This window comes from Macaca thibetana, chromosome 15 (assembly GCF_024542745.1).
Source record: "Macaca thibetana thibetana isolate TM-01 chromosome 15, ASM2454274v1, whole genome shotgun sequence".
Taxonomy (NCBI): Eukaryota; Metazoa; Chordata; class Mammalia; order Primates; family Cercopithecidae; genus Macaca; species Macaca thibetana.
The window spans coordinates 87,600,611-87,615,479 of NC_065592.1; the positions used below are offsets into that span (position 1 = coordinate 87,600,611).

At 39.9% G+C, this 14,869-nt stretch overlaps 1 non-coding gene across 1 annotated transcript; it reads left to right on the forward strand.

Moving 5' to 3' along the window:
• Positions 1-8,223: 8,223 nt before the first annotated feature.
• Positions 8,224-8,326, forward strand: LOC126938140 (U6 spliceosomal RNA). Its single transcript, XR_007719973.1, has one exon. It is a non-coding gene; the product is annotated as a U6 spliceosomal RNA (small nuclear RNA).
• Positions 8,327-14,869: the final 6,543 nt, after the last annotated feature.

Genomic DNA, 14,869 nt, shown 5'->3' on the forward strand with positions numbered 1-14,869 from the left:
CTCTTCTGTGTTTCATTCCTTCTTTTGAAACTCATGTCTTCCTAGTTTACTTCCTTCTTGTGGTGGAATTTACCTTACAATAACTTTTTGGGAAACAATGCTTGGGAGATAATTTTGGAGGTAACCTGTATTCTAAAAATGTTTTTATTTTTATTTTACCTTTTGTTTGGTAATGTAGATGGGACAGCATTGTATGTTAGAAATAAGTTTTCTTCAAAATTTTGATGATACTTTCTATTCCTTTCTCCTTTATTTTTGCTCTTTAAAAGTCTGATGACTTTGGTTGGGCATGGTGGCTCACGCCTGTAATCCCAGCACTTTGAGAGGCTGAGGTGGGCGGATCACCTAAGGTCGGGAGTTTGAGACCAACCTGACCAACATGGAGAAACCCTATCTCTACTAAAAATACAAAATTAGCCGGGCGTCGTGGTGCATGCCTGTAATCCCAGATACTCAGCCGACTGAGGCAGGAGAATCGCTTGAACCCAGGAGGTGGAGGTTGCCGTGAGCTGAAATTGATTGTGCCATTATATTCCAGCCTGGGCAACAAGAGCGAAACTCCGTCTCAAAAAAAAAAAAAAAAAAAAAAAAGTCTTACAACTTTTTATTCCTGAATCTTTATACATGGTCTCTTTTTTCTTCTATTTAAACTTTCAGGATTTTCTTTTTATCCCTTGGTGTGCTGAAATTTTATGGTGACATGCCTTGGTCTTTTTTGGGTACTTGGGTAGGGCTTTTCAAACTACAGATTTATTTTCTTCAGTTCTGGCAATTTTCCTTCTATTATATCTTTTATATGTTCCTTTCTTCTACTTTTTTCCATTTTCTTTTTCTGAAGTTCTTATTATTTAGATCTTAGTAGATCCTCTATTTTTGTTATTTTTTTTCTACTCCTGTGTATTTAAATTTTACAGGTTTTTTTTTTTTTTTTTACCTTGCCTTTCAAGTGTTCTTTTGAACTTTTATTTTTAATTGTAATTATCACAGTTTTTGTTTCCATTTGCTCTCTCGTTTTAAAATGTCTTTTTATTTAACAGTGTCTTGTTCTGTTTTTATGAATGTCCTACCTTCTCTTGTTTTTTCTGTTCTTAATCATTCCTTAAAAAGTTTTTTTTTTGGTTACCATTCTCTGTATTGTCAGTGTTTCCTCTGAATTCCTTAATTCTGTTTTGTTTTTCTGCTTCTGTTTCTAGTTTTAGAGGTGTGCCATTTATTTATCTGCTGTCTCCAAGCTGAATACTTATTCTTCCTTACTTGCTTCTGTACTGCTAGTTCTGGGAGTCTACAAACTACAGTTCCCAGGATCCTTTGCCAAGAGACTGCCTTTTAGGTTCTGTCAGTAAGTGGCATTTATGAGAGTTCAGAAGTGGGAGGAAAGAGTAAGCTTTCTGATTCTGGCTTCCACAACAGTGGAAATTGTTGGGTTGCCAGAAATTGCTGGTGATTGTTGTGAGGATTGTGGGTTATGGCAACTACCAACTCCAGGTGTCTGTTCCAGCAGCAGTAGCACCTCTTAGGCATTTCCATATCTCCTATGTCTGGGGAGCCTTTCACTGCCCTAGGCTGCCTCCTCATAAAAAGAATGAAGGAAATGAAATAGTCATTGATTTGCTGACATCCAAACAAATCTTTTTTTCCATGGAAACCAACACCAGAAATAGTAAATGGGAAATCAATTAACCTCACCAATTCTCTATTCTTGCTGAACAAGATGGATAAATTATATTAATGTGCCGTATATATATATATATTTTTTACCTGAACTACTGGAGAAATAAGAGAGCCTGCTAGATTTGAAATAGATTGGTAACATTTACAGAAAGCTTGCTTGTTTATAACACAGCACTCTGGCCAGGACATATACTTCATCAGGAAAATGTCATAACTGAATTGGAAATAGGAATTTGAAGCCATTTATTTCTCTATAAATGAAAACACATTCAGTCTTACTCTTTCAGTGATACCAGATGATACCATTTAAAGGCCATAGGTTCTTGCTTTAATTATATTTGTCACCAGGTTAATTAATTTCTGCTTCTGTGTATAGTTGCCCAGGTAACACATGTATGTGTCTGTGTGTGTATGTGAACTATATAACTTAATCAGTGGAGGACACTGGTCATGTGGATCACCAGAGTTTTTCCATATTAATTACCTTTACAAGTCAATGAAGGAACAAAGGTAAAGCCAAAAGAATTAGAACCAGGCCATTTTTTTTTTTTTTCCTAGCATAACACAGTTTTCCCTTACTTGGTTAAGCAAGGAAAGTTGAAAAACTCTTAAAGAGACTCTAGCCTAAAGCATTGAGTCTTTCAGAAGGGATTTCCAAACTAAACCATGAAGACAAAGTTGGACAAGAAGTCAATTTTTTTCTTGGTTACATGCCTCTGAAAAGCACATTATTTAATAAACGGTTGGTCAATTTCTCTGGAGTGAGAACTGCATTCTCCTGAATTGAATGATCAACATAAACTTCTATTAGCTTGGTACAAAAGTAATTGGGGTTTTTGCCATTACTTTTAATATGTGTGTGTTTATGGGAATCTTTGCTTGTTTCTGTGGTTGTGTCAATCTATGTACAGCAAATTTAGTATGATCCCTGTCTTCTCAATTTGGTGTAGAGAGATAAACACTAACTTGGGAATCAGGAGAATTGGGATCTAGCTTTGGATAAAAAAGGCTAATACTTTAATATGAAGAGCCTCTTAGGAGACTTTACCACAAGAAGGATCATGCATAGTATTGTTTATAACAATGAAATCTGGAAAAAAAATCACTAAATTTCCAATAATTGTGAATTGTTTGAATAAATTTTGGTACATTTATGTAATTGAATTTATGCAGCCATTTAAAATATTGCTGTAGAATCATTTACTGGCATAAATGATGTTTTCATAGATAGGTTTACTTCATATAATGACTGTTCATTTAATAATTTTTGGCCATATTGGCTGTTTCACAGTTATACAACGTTTCAGACAATGTTTAACAAAATTTAACTATTTTTCACCCAAGCAATGCTAAGTAAATATGTTATATGAAACATTATAGTTTTAGGATAGCCATGTTAACCAAACCAAATTGTTAAACATTATGCTTTTAGGATAACCATGTTAACCAAATGGTTTTAGGATAGCCATGTTAACCAAACCAATTTTCTCAACACAGTAGTTTCTAATCAAATAATATAATGTGAAACAAGTAGAATTGGGCAAATGTTAGGTGATTCTAAAATACTTTGCTTTGTGTAGGTTCACCAATCCAGTGGGGTAAAGACATAGTGTCTCTGTGTGCTCTTTCCATACGTTACTAAAAATTATAAAACTGATATGGTTTGGCTGTGTCCTCACCCAAATCTCATCTTGAATTTTAGTTCCCATAATCCCCACGTGTTGTGGAAGAGACCCAGTGGGAAGTGAATAAATCATGGGGGCGGTTTTCCCATGCTGTTCTCGTGTTAGTGAGAGAGTTCTCATGACATGTGATGGTTTTATAAGCGTCTGGCATGTCCCCTGCTTGCACTCATTCTCCCTCCTGCTGCCCTGTGAAGAGGTGCCTTCCGCTATGATTGTAAGTTGCCTGAGGCCTCTCCAGCCCTGCTGAACTGTGAGTCAATTAAACCTCTTTCCTTTATAAATTACCCAGTCTTGAGCAGTTCTTTATAGCAGTATGAAAACAGACTAATACAAAGACTTAAGCTTTATTTTGCCCTACAGATAGCTTTCAGTGCTCTAACTTTATTTCTAAGTCCAATTATTTCTAATTTGAGTGTCAAATATAATCATGAATCCCTGAAAATGTGAAAAATTGGTAAAGAAAATGGTGCATAGAAAATTCATCTTCCAAAGGAATGACTTTCTCACAAATGTCCCCAACCAACATCTACTACAAAGACTATTCATCTTCATTTTGTGAGTACAATAGATCTTTATTTTATTTTAGTCAGTGTACAAACCATATTCAGATATTTCAGAATACTGTTGTCAGTTGTTTGTATAAACTTGATTTTATTGCATAGTTAGCAATGTGAAAATTGTTTAGGTAAGGTAGGTTAAGATAAAAATGTGTCATAAATTTTTTCATTAAAAATTAAAGAAAACATTTAAATTTACTTTTTTAATTTAAAAAGGCTTTTCAGAATGGAGTAATGCTGTGAAGCATGAGAGAAGTGAATTATTACATTCAATAAAGCAGACTGCAACCTACAGGTAGCAAAAGATAGACATAGTAGAAATATATAGATGGATATATAGATAATAAATTGAAAATATATATATCAAAATTGTTCCCAGTGATTGTGTTGTTAGATGATGGGGGTGATCTAATTTTTAAATTAAATCTGATGACTTTCCTCCCTCCTTCCCTCCCTCCTTTCCTTCCTTCCTTCTCCCCTTCCTTCTCTCCTTCCTTCCTTCCTTCCTTCTTTCCTTTCTTCCTTCTTTCCTTCCTTCCTTCCTTCCTTCCTTCCTTCCTTCCTTCCTTCCTTCCTTCCTTCCTTCCTTCCTTTTCTTTCCTTCCTCCTCCTTTCTGTTTCTCTCTTTTATTTGTTTAAGTGGCAAGATAGTATTTTGAGATATAAACTAAAATTCCCTCTCTGTAGGTTTTGTACATCTTTGTCAGTCTGATGCAGTACGAAATTTATCTTAATGCCATAGGGATGGGTTGACACAGAGCAGATTGCAGGTGAAAGAAAAGTACTTTTTAACTTTTTTGTTTTTTAAGTGAAGACCAGGCAAACACAAAGTTTGGAAAAGCACATGAACAGTTAGAGCCAGTTCTCCCACATAAATACTGGATAAAGTCTGCCTGGACTTGGGAGGAGCAGAAGAGAATCAGAGGGAAAGGAAGGTTATGGGTCTTGGATGGGCCAAGTTCTGGGATTTGGAGGCAGGAGGAGAGTGATAGAATCCTCCAATACATTTGGGGATTTGAGAGCAGGGAAGAACTCCTTGCAGAGGAATTAAAGCTCACAAGTAAACAGAAACGTCTCAAAATAATGTTAGCAGGATTTTGCCAAGTGTTGGTTTAGTGCTCTCACATTTGGATGATTATAGAGGGAGAGAAAAAGTGGGAGGTAGAGGGAGAAGGCAAGAGTTAGCACTTCCAAGACTCTTACTACAGTCCAGAGATTTCTATCTCAACAATAGTTCAGTAAGGCTTTGGGTCATTATGGATCATTCGGTTATAATAATGTACGGAGTATTATTGTCTCCAAATCACCATAATGACAACCAATATTACACACACAGAGATAACTTTCCTGGAATTTGCCTGATGTCAGAATGTATTTATAGTTGCTCCCAAGCCACTTTACAAATAAACAAAAGTAACCATTTTGAAAGCTTAAAAGTTCACGAGGCTTCATTTCCATTAAAACCTAATCTGAACAAAATATACCAATCTAGTTCCACATGAGGTTGAAATGTGACTTCATTTCTAACCTGCCATATAGTCTAATTTAAGACATAGCATTACACAAATAAAGTGTCTCCTTATGCCTTCTAGTAACAAATTCCATCTTCCTTTTACATCTATTAAAAAATTACAGCTCAAGAGTAAAAATATTTACAAATATGCTTTGATCTTATTTCTGCTGTTGTTTTGCTTCCACTTCTTTCAGAGTTTATTCTGCTAATTCTGCCCCTTACTCTGCACCTGACTCTGCCCTTGCCACTCCACTGAAGGTCCTCTTTTCCAGGTTGCCAGCATCCCCTGCACTGCTGAACCCATGCATCCCTTCGCTACCTTGACCTAACTTAGTTTCCCATAAACAGCCAATGCTATTGTTCATGCTTTCCCTCTTGATGTTTCCACACCCCCACTTATGTTTGTCCACCATCATTTTTTGATTTTTTCCCCTTCCACTTTTAAACTTCTCCAAAAGTTCTTCTTTTTCCTCTCCGTTCCTTAAACATTGGTGATTTTTTGATGTATGTCCTCAGTCTTTTTTTTTCATTTTATTCATCCTCATTCTCTTCCTGAGAAATCTCTTGTTGTTTCAAGGCTTTAATTATCAGTTATATGCTTATTGTTAAATCTACATCTCTGATCTAGCTGCTGCTTCTGAGCTCCAGACTTATGTATCCAACTGCCTACTGGGCATCTCTACCTGGATGTCCTATAGTCCCTCAAACCCTATGTGCCCAGATTGGAACTCATCCTCCCCACAAGCCTGTTCCTCCTGTGTACACCTATCAGTGCTGGCATTCCAGGTTGCTAGAACCCTGGAGGTCCCATTTGACTCCTTTCTGTCTGTGAACCCCCATCTGTATTAGTCTGCTTAGGCTGCTATGACAAAGTATCATGGGCTAGGTGACTTAAACAACAGAAATTTATTTTCTCACAGTTCTGAAAGCTTGAAAGTCTAAGATGAATGTGCTGGTAAATTTAGTTTTTGGTGAGAGTTTTTTTCCTGGTTTGCAGATGGCCACCTTTTTAATGTGTCATTACGTGGCAGGCAGAGAGAGAGAGAGAGAGAGCAAGTTCTCTGGTGTCTCTTCTTATAAGGAAGGACACATCCTATTGGATCAGGGCCCCATATTTATGGCCTCATTTAACCTTAATTGCTTCTTTAGAGGCCCTAGCTCCAAATATAGCCACATAAAAGTTAAGGGTTCAAAATATAAATTTTGGCAGGGGTTGGGAGAGACACTAAGTTTCAGTTCTTAAAACCATCCATCAGTCACCAAGGTCTTTAATTCTGTGTAATAAATAGTGTGTGAAATGCCCACTTCTCTCAACTCCATGGTCATTAGTTAAGTTCTGACACCATCATCTTTCGTTCACCTGATTTACCACAGCAAGCATCCTTACTGTTTCCCTGCTTCCAGTCTAGCCCTCTCCCATCTAGTCCCTACACTGCAGCTAGGGTACCCTGTCTCAAATGCAAATCTGATTACATTACCCTTCTGTTGAATCTTTTCAACATCCTCCCATTACTCTCACAATAAAGCCCAGTCTGGTTCATGTGGCTCATTAAGACCTTTGTGACCTGGGCCTTGCTTGTCACCCCAGTCTTACATCTCCCAGCTCCCCACTGTCTTAGTCTGTTTTGTGTTGCTGTAAATGAATACCTGAAGCTGGGCAGTTGATAAAGAAAAAAGGATCATTTGGCTTATGATTCCAATGACTGGAAAGTTCAAGACTGGGCATCCGCATTGGGTGAGGGCCACAGGCTGCTTCCACTCATGGTGTAAGGGGAAGGGGAGTCGGTGTGTGCAGATATCACATGCTGAGAGGGGATAAGCAAGAGAAGTGGGAGGTGCCAGCTCTTTTTAACAACCAATGTTTGAGGGAATTCATAGAGTGAGAACTCACTTACCCTCGCCCCCCATGGAGGGCATTAATGTATTCATGCAGAATCCATCTCCATGACCCAAACATCTTCCATTAGGCCCCACCTCCCAGCATGGCCACACTGGGGATTAAATTTTAACATGAGGCTTGAAGAGGACAAACAAACATCCAAACTATAGCGCCCACCTTGTGCTCAGTGCTCCAGGCTTAAGAAGCATCCACTTCCCCCAAGGAACTACATTTTTTCTCTTGCAAGTCTTTAAGAACTTACTATTTTTTCCTGCAGTTGTGTGCTGCTCCTTCTCCCTGCCTCCTCTCTTCTCTTTTTCCCTGTCTCCTCCCCAGCATCTGAAGAGCCTGGCTAACGTTTACTCATTTCTCAGGTCTCAGCGTTGTCAACACCACTTTCTCCCAAAAGCTTTTCCTACCCTCTAAGTCTGGGCTGGTGTCCTTCCTCCAGAGGCTCCTTTGCTTGCTCATCTCTTCTTACTGTGTCCTAGAGTCTAGCACAGAGCTTGGCACAAAGCCAGCTTTCACTAATGAGAAATGGATGAATACGTCTCACCTACCGTTTAGGCCAGTTAATCAGGCAATAAACCCGTTCTCTTCTGGTAACAGTGTCCTCCACCTCTGAAGGAAAAAGTAAACCACATCTACATTATATCAATGTGCTATTTTAGGGGAGTCAGCAGGTGATGTCATAGGACAGAGCTCTGCAGGGTGGGTGGGAATGGTCTTGGATGCAGGGAAGTCGGCTCAGTCACTGTGTAGGAGGGACAACTTCATGTCCCCTCATTTGCTGCCAGGCCCTCATGACAGCTTTCTGTCTCTATGTGAATGAATGGCTGCAAACCTGAGAGGTATTTAAAACACCCAACAACTGCTATGGTTGTATAGATAAATAAGTGAATGAGAAAATGACAGTCCTTGCTTTAGTGGCACACATACCAAAATTGGAATGATACAGAGAACATTATCACAGTCCCTGCATGAGGATGACGCGCAAGTTTGTGGAGTGTTAAAGAAAAAAAAGAAAATCAGAAATGTGTTTCTGATTCTCTAAACTAAACTTTATGTCACAAAACAAGTGATATAAGTAATTCTGGTGCATATCACTCACCAAATTATTCTAATAATTTCCAACTTGTTTACTGATTGTAGAAAAAATGTTTTTGTGGTTTTCACTGACTAAATAATGCTCCTTTCTGAGCCATGATTGAACACAAGAACTACATCAAGGTCTTCCAAGGATTTTACGATTAGCAACGGTGTGCAAGTAGTTGCCAGCACCTCCTCCACAGTGGGACTTGGAGAGCCCACGTCCCAGCCTCACCAATAACGCCAGGGCTAAGTTGCTGCCCACCATTTACTCTGTTATTCCAACCCAGACCCACGTGGCTCAGTGGGGCCTCCCCTGCTGCCTCTGCCACCGCGTTGCTTAGCTGAGTGGCCACCAGGGGCCACCCTCCCTAGACCACCAATGCTTCCAGACACTTTCACTGCCTTTCTGGCCTCAGCAGGTGACAAAGCCTGGAAGTGGAAATGGCTCGGATGAGGTATCCTTATTAGCCAGAGGAACTACCAGCAGCCCAAGGCAATGGATTTTGGTGGGGGAGGAAGGTTTGAGCTTCACAGCATTTCCCTGCTCGAGAACGTTCTTTCCTTCTAGTAGGAAATATTTATGTAAGAGTCCCTTGGCCTGGCATGGGGGTGCCTCGGTGCTATGTTCCAGTCTGTATCCCTGCCCCATGTCCCTTTACTTCTCTATGTGTGCCATGTGTTGCAGACAAGCTGGAACATTCCCGTACACACACACACAGACACACACATACGCGCGCACACACACACACACGCTCCTGCCTCTTTCCTTGTGCTTGTGTAACCCCTCAGTGTGTTCTTCTTGCCCACCGCTAAGATAGAGCTGATTTATCAAGACAGGGGAATTGCAATAAAGAAAGAGTTTAATATGTGCAGAGCCCGCTAGATGGCAGACTGGTGTTTGATTATTACTAAAATCAGCCTCCCTGAAAATTTGGAGGCTAGGATTTTTCAACCATAGTTTGGTGGGCAGGGGCTAGGGTATGGGTGCTGCTGATTGGTTGGTAATGCAATCATAGGGGTGTGGAAAACCGTCCTCCAGCGCTGAGTCTGCTTCTGGGTGGGGGCTACAGAGGAGTCGCTGGTCCCCGTAGGACCATCCCATCATTAGAAATGCAAAAGTCTGAAAAGACATCTCAAAAGGTCAATCTCAGATTCTGCAATAGTGATGTTATTTACGGAGTACTTGGGGAAGTTGCAAATCTTATGACTTCCAGAATAATGGCTGGTAGTCATTTAACTACGAATTGAGGCCCCTCTCATCCTCCTAACCTGGTGGCCTTTAGTTTTACAGAGGTGGTAGTTTTGGGGAAAGGCTATTATTAATCAAGCTATAAACTGAATTTCTCCCTAAATTAGCTTGGCCCACACTCAGGAATGACTATGGGCAGTTTGGACATTAAAGGCAAGATAGAGTTGTTTAGATCAGATCTCTCTCACTGTTGTAATTCTTGTTGTTATGATTTTTGTAAAGGTGGTTTACCTTGGACTGTTGCCTCTTTCTCAATTGTTCTCCCTCCTGCTACCCTTAATTCTACCTGTTAATATTTCGTCTCTCCTTCAGAGCTTAGCTGACATGCTGCCACCTCCTATGAAGGGATTCCTGATCCCTCCAACCAGATTATCATCTTTCTCTCACATTTATTCCTTCTCTTATGACGGTGACCCTACTAGACCTTCTATTTTTACATTAGCATTTGCATAGTTAATTTTTTTTTTTTTTGAGACGGAGTCTGGCTCTGTCGCCCAGGCTGGAGTGCAGTGGCCAGATCTCAGCTCACTGCAAGCTCGGCCTCCCAGGTTCATGCCATTCTCATGCTTCAGCCTCCCAAGTAGCTGGGACTACAGGCGCCCGCCACCTCGCCTGGCTAGTTTTTTGTATTTTTTTAGTAGAGACGGGGTTTCACCGTGTTAGCCAGGATGGTCTCGATCTCCTGACCTCGTGATCCACCCGTCTCAGCCTCCCAAAGTGCTGGGATTACAGGCTTGAGCCACCGCGCCCGGCCTGCGTAGTTAATTTTTAAAATATTCTATATTTTCCTAAACTGATGATCTCAGAGAGAAATTTGCTCTGCTTTTCCTTTTCATCCCCTGAAGATCTTAGTCTAGAGCCTTTCACATAACAGGTATATAATCCTCTTTGGGTGAGATTTGGAATTATTATTTTTTCCTTTTTTTAATTATTGTCTATTTATAGTCTTGTTTGATGGAATTATTTTGTGTGATACATAAAAGTGTTATCAAGGGAAATTTCTAGAACCAATGTGAAAGCTACAGAAAGAAATGTTTCTGGTTTCTGCATTTCTCTAAGCCTTAGATTCTTCCTCTGCTGAAATGTGGGTAATAATAGTCCATGCCATGCAAGATTGTTGTGTGGATTAAATGAGACCATGTGTTACTTAGCACAAAGTTCACCATGCAGTAAGTGGTCAGGAAATAGCAGTTGTTTTTGCTATTGCTGCTATTATTACTTTGCTCTAATACAGCTGACTAAGTATGAAAAATGCTGCCACACGGATCTTCCTTCTTTCACTGGTATTTGGTAATTCTTTCATTCAACTTATATTTATTCTCTAACTACTGATATTGAAAATCCTGTGCTTAGAAAAAATTCCACACAAGTCTCCTGTCTTCGTGAAGCTCAGTCTAGAGTGGAGTCAGATATTTATCCAGCAATTATGCAAGGAGTGATACATGGTTCTTCAGGACCCTAGTTTAGGGAGCCTAGACCTAGGGAGAGAAGTCAAAGAAGATGTTCCTGAAGTGTTCAAATGTGGCTGTCAACTTCCTGGAGAAAGTAGTTTAGGGGCTAGTTTGACCAGGGCTGGGATTAGGGTAAGGCAAGTGAGGCATTTGCTATAGGGACAAAATTTAAGGGAGTGTCAAAAGATTCAGCGATCAAGATAAACAATATTTTACTGCGATATTGAAAATAAAAATTAATGCGAAAAAGTTCCCAATGCACAAAACATCACAATTTTGGATAAAGATAGGATCAGTAACAATGTTGTATTGAATCATATTGAAGCCTTAGGCAAAAGGAGAAAATCAAATACTGATCCTCAGTTTTAGCCCTGGATTTGACTAGGTAAGAATAACTTTAAAAGTCCATTTATGTCCAGAGATTCTGGAAAACTAAGTACACTTACATGGAAACTTCTAATTCTATCCAGCAGAGGGCAGTGATGCCTAAATAAACAGTTGGAGGCTTTTGCTGTCATTTTCATCAATCATCATCATCAAATTTGGGGAGGGATTAACTTCAAGGTTAAAAGTTTTTGCAATGGAAATAGGGTATGCTGTGGAAACTTTATGTAACTCTGGTGTTAGAGGACCAGCAAACTCTTATAAACTGCCATACAACAAGCTTTCTTTTTCGTAGATGTATTTTTACAGATAGATTTGAAATGTAGCCAATTCCAGGACTTACAAATCTTGAAACCACATAGTGAAGAACATTCTGTAATTTTTGCGGGGGTCAATTTTTGGAGGCAGCAGTCAATTAGTGGCTGATTTCCTTTTCATTCCTGTCTTCTTTCAGTATTAAAATCAGAGACTTAGAAAGAAAGCTGGACACAATGTAGAAAGAGAGATCCCCTCATTTGCAAGCTAATACAGGCGAGGTTGGCTTATTATTTGTTAATTCACTTGTTCACTCATTATCTCATTTATTCAAGGATTTCACAAGCATATGTTGTCTGCCATATGACAAATACTGTGGTGGCACAACGGGACACAGAGACCCAGATGAGTCACAGTGCTCACCTTTCTTGAGCAACTACTTAAGAACAGGAAACGGTGGCAGAAGTAGATCCTTGTGACACTCAAGCTAAGTTGGTGTGCTGAAATATATGCCAAGCACTCTAGGAACTTGGTTCAAGAGCAGCTAATAGTTCTTCATCTGTTTACTGTTAAGGGTATTTTTGGAATCTAAGATAATTTTGGAAGTTTAGTACTTTGTTATTATTTGACTCTGATTTTGGCACAAAAAAATACCTCTAATGAAACGTCAAGCATTTCTCAGGTTCTAGTTCAATGGGGACATCCATCACGTGCTTCTTGATGACTGCCTGAGAAAAAGGACGGAAAGGCCAATCCCTAGAGAAATAATCTATGCACGTAGTTTGTAAACTGTGCCTTGGGAACTCTAGGGCTCTGTTTCTCCAGTGTGGTCTGTATCACCTGCATCAAATACTTTAGAGTACTTGTTAAAAATCCGAATTTCCTTCCTGGAGACCTACAGAATCAGAGTCTGGAGGGACTTGGGGCAGGAAGGGTAGGGACCTGCCCTTCCACAAGCGTTCCAGGTAGTTCTTATGCATACTAAAGAGCTCCAGGAGCTCTACTCTTTGCCTTTGCCAGCTCACATAGACCCTTCAACCGTATCACCCCTTCTTCTAAAGTGTAAGTTCCATGAGGTCTAGGCTTTTTGTCCATTGTATTCACAGCTGTATCCCCAGTACTTTGAACAATGGCACACAGCAAGTATTTGTTGACTGAATAAATTAAGACATTAGGTAAATTGAATTTCCACCTAAGAGTTCATTTTGATCAAGGTTTCTAATACTAAAAAAAAAAAAAAGTACCTAGACCATAGTTTTGGATCATCCTCTTTCCTTACAGAACAGAAGCAAAGGTATCTGAAAGCCCTTAGGTTTCCGAGCCCCTCTTAGATAATTACATTGAGTATGGAACCGAGTTAGCCACATTTTCAAGACCAAGTTCCTATTGCCTTCAGATAATAATCTGGTAACCGTTAAGTATCATTCCTGCATTTACTCCAATAAGGACTGGACTTTAGGAATGTCAAGTGTCAATTACTGGTGAGTTTGATTTCCCATTCCGCTGTCCTGACTTATAGACCAAAGCTCTTAATGCTGGAATGTCTGACACTCTTGATTCAATTTAGGGCACAGCAGTAATGTGACTTTCTGTGGGTTTTTACATTGACAGTGATGGAGCTGAAACTAGGCACTTCCGGTTGGATCTTAAGCTCAGTAAGATGGCATTTTTTGATTTTTATCAGGGAAGAGCCCTTGTTTCGGTGACCCATGTGTTCAATTCTACAACGAAAAGTTATTTATTTATTTATTTATTTGTTTGTTTGTTTGTTTATTTTTTGAGACAGTTTTGCTCTTGTCACCCAGGCTGGAGTGCAATGCCTTGATCCCGGCTCACTGCAACCTCTGCCTCTCGGGTTCCAGCTATTCTCTTGCCTCAGCCTCCTGAGTAGCTGGTATTACAGGCATGCACCACTACACCTCGCTAATTTTGTATTTTTGGCGGAGACGTGGTTCTACCATATTGGTCAGGCTGGTCTTGAACTGTGGACCTCAGGTGATCCGCCCACCTTGGCTTCCCAAAGTGCTGGGATTACAGGTGTGAGCCACCGTGCCTGGTCTGAATGTTAGTTATTCATTCATTCATGTACCTGTTTTTCATAAATATCAGTCGAGCATTTCTGTCTAGAAATGCCTTTATTCAGCTTTACAGATAGAGTTGGGTAGTCTTTATATATTCATGGGAAGAACCTACTTGTTATTCTATACTGAGACTGCCAAATTTGTGTGTGTGCGTTTTGTGGATGCACTGCTGAAAGTGAAGTCCTTGGATAAAAAAGGGGGCAGTCCCTTATTCCTGATTCTGTCTTCTCAGTACAAATAAAGATCAACTTAAAAAAAAATAAATTATAGACATAAGCTGTTTGTATGAACTGGAGCCTGAAATCAAGAAGTGGATAATAGGAAGGGAGGGAAGCAATGTGGAGTAAGAACAACCAGCTTGGATATTATATATCTTTAGGTTCCCCAAAAGCAGGATGCTGAAACAAGAATTTAGGTACAGCCTGTTTCTTTGGCAGGTGATCCTAGAAGGCACTGCAAGGGAGTAGAGAAATGAGACAGAGAAGGGATCCTCCCCTTAGAGATGGGGTAGACTGAGTCTCTGAATGTCACTCTGAACCACGAGGAATTTTAGGTTATCCACCAAATTGCACCCCTCATTAGTTAAAGGTTGTCTGGGAGCATTCACTTCCTGGTACTTTCAGCCTGTGTCTTTCCTCCTTTGTGTGGTCAGAGGATAACCTCACACAAAAGATGCTGCAAGAAGTCTCGATAGTAAATGGGAATTGTGCAGGTGGCCTCTAGGTAGGTAGGGGGAAGCATGACTTTGTGATGATATATATGTGTGTGTGTGTGTGTGTGTGTGTGTGTGAGAGAGATGGTGAATTTTATGAGTCAACCATTATTGTGGGTCTTTCTGTGAGGGTGTTTTTGGGTGGGATTAACATTTAAATCAGTGGAATTAAGTAAAGCAGATTGCCCTCCATTTTATGGGTGGGCTTCATCCAATCAGTTGAAAACCTGAGTCGAACAAAAAGATTGACTCTCCCATTAGTAACAGAATTCTCCAGCTAACTGCCTTCAGACTTCATCTGCAGCATCAACTCTTCCAGCCTGATGACCTTTGAGCTGAA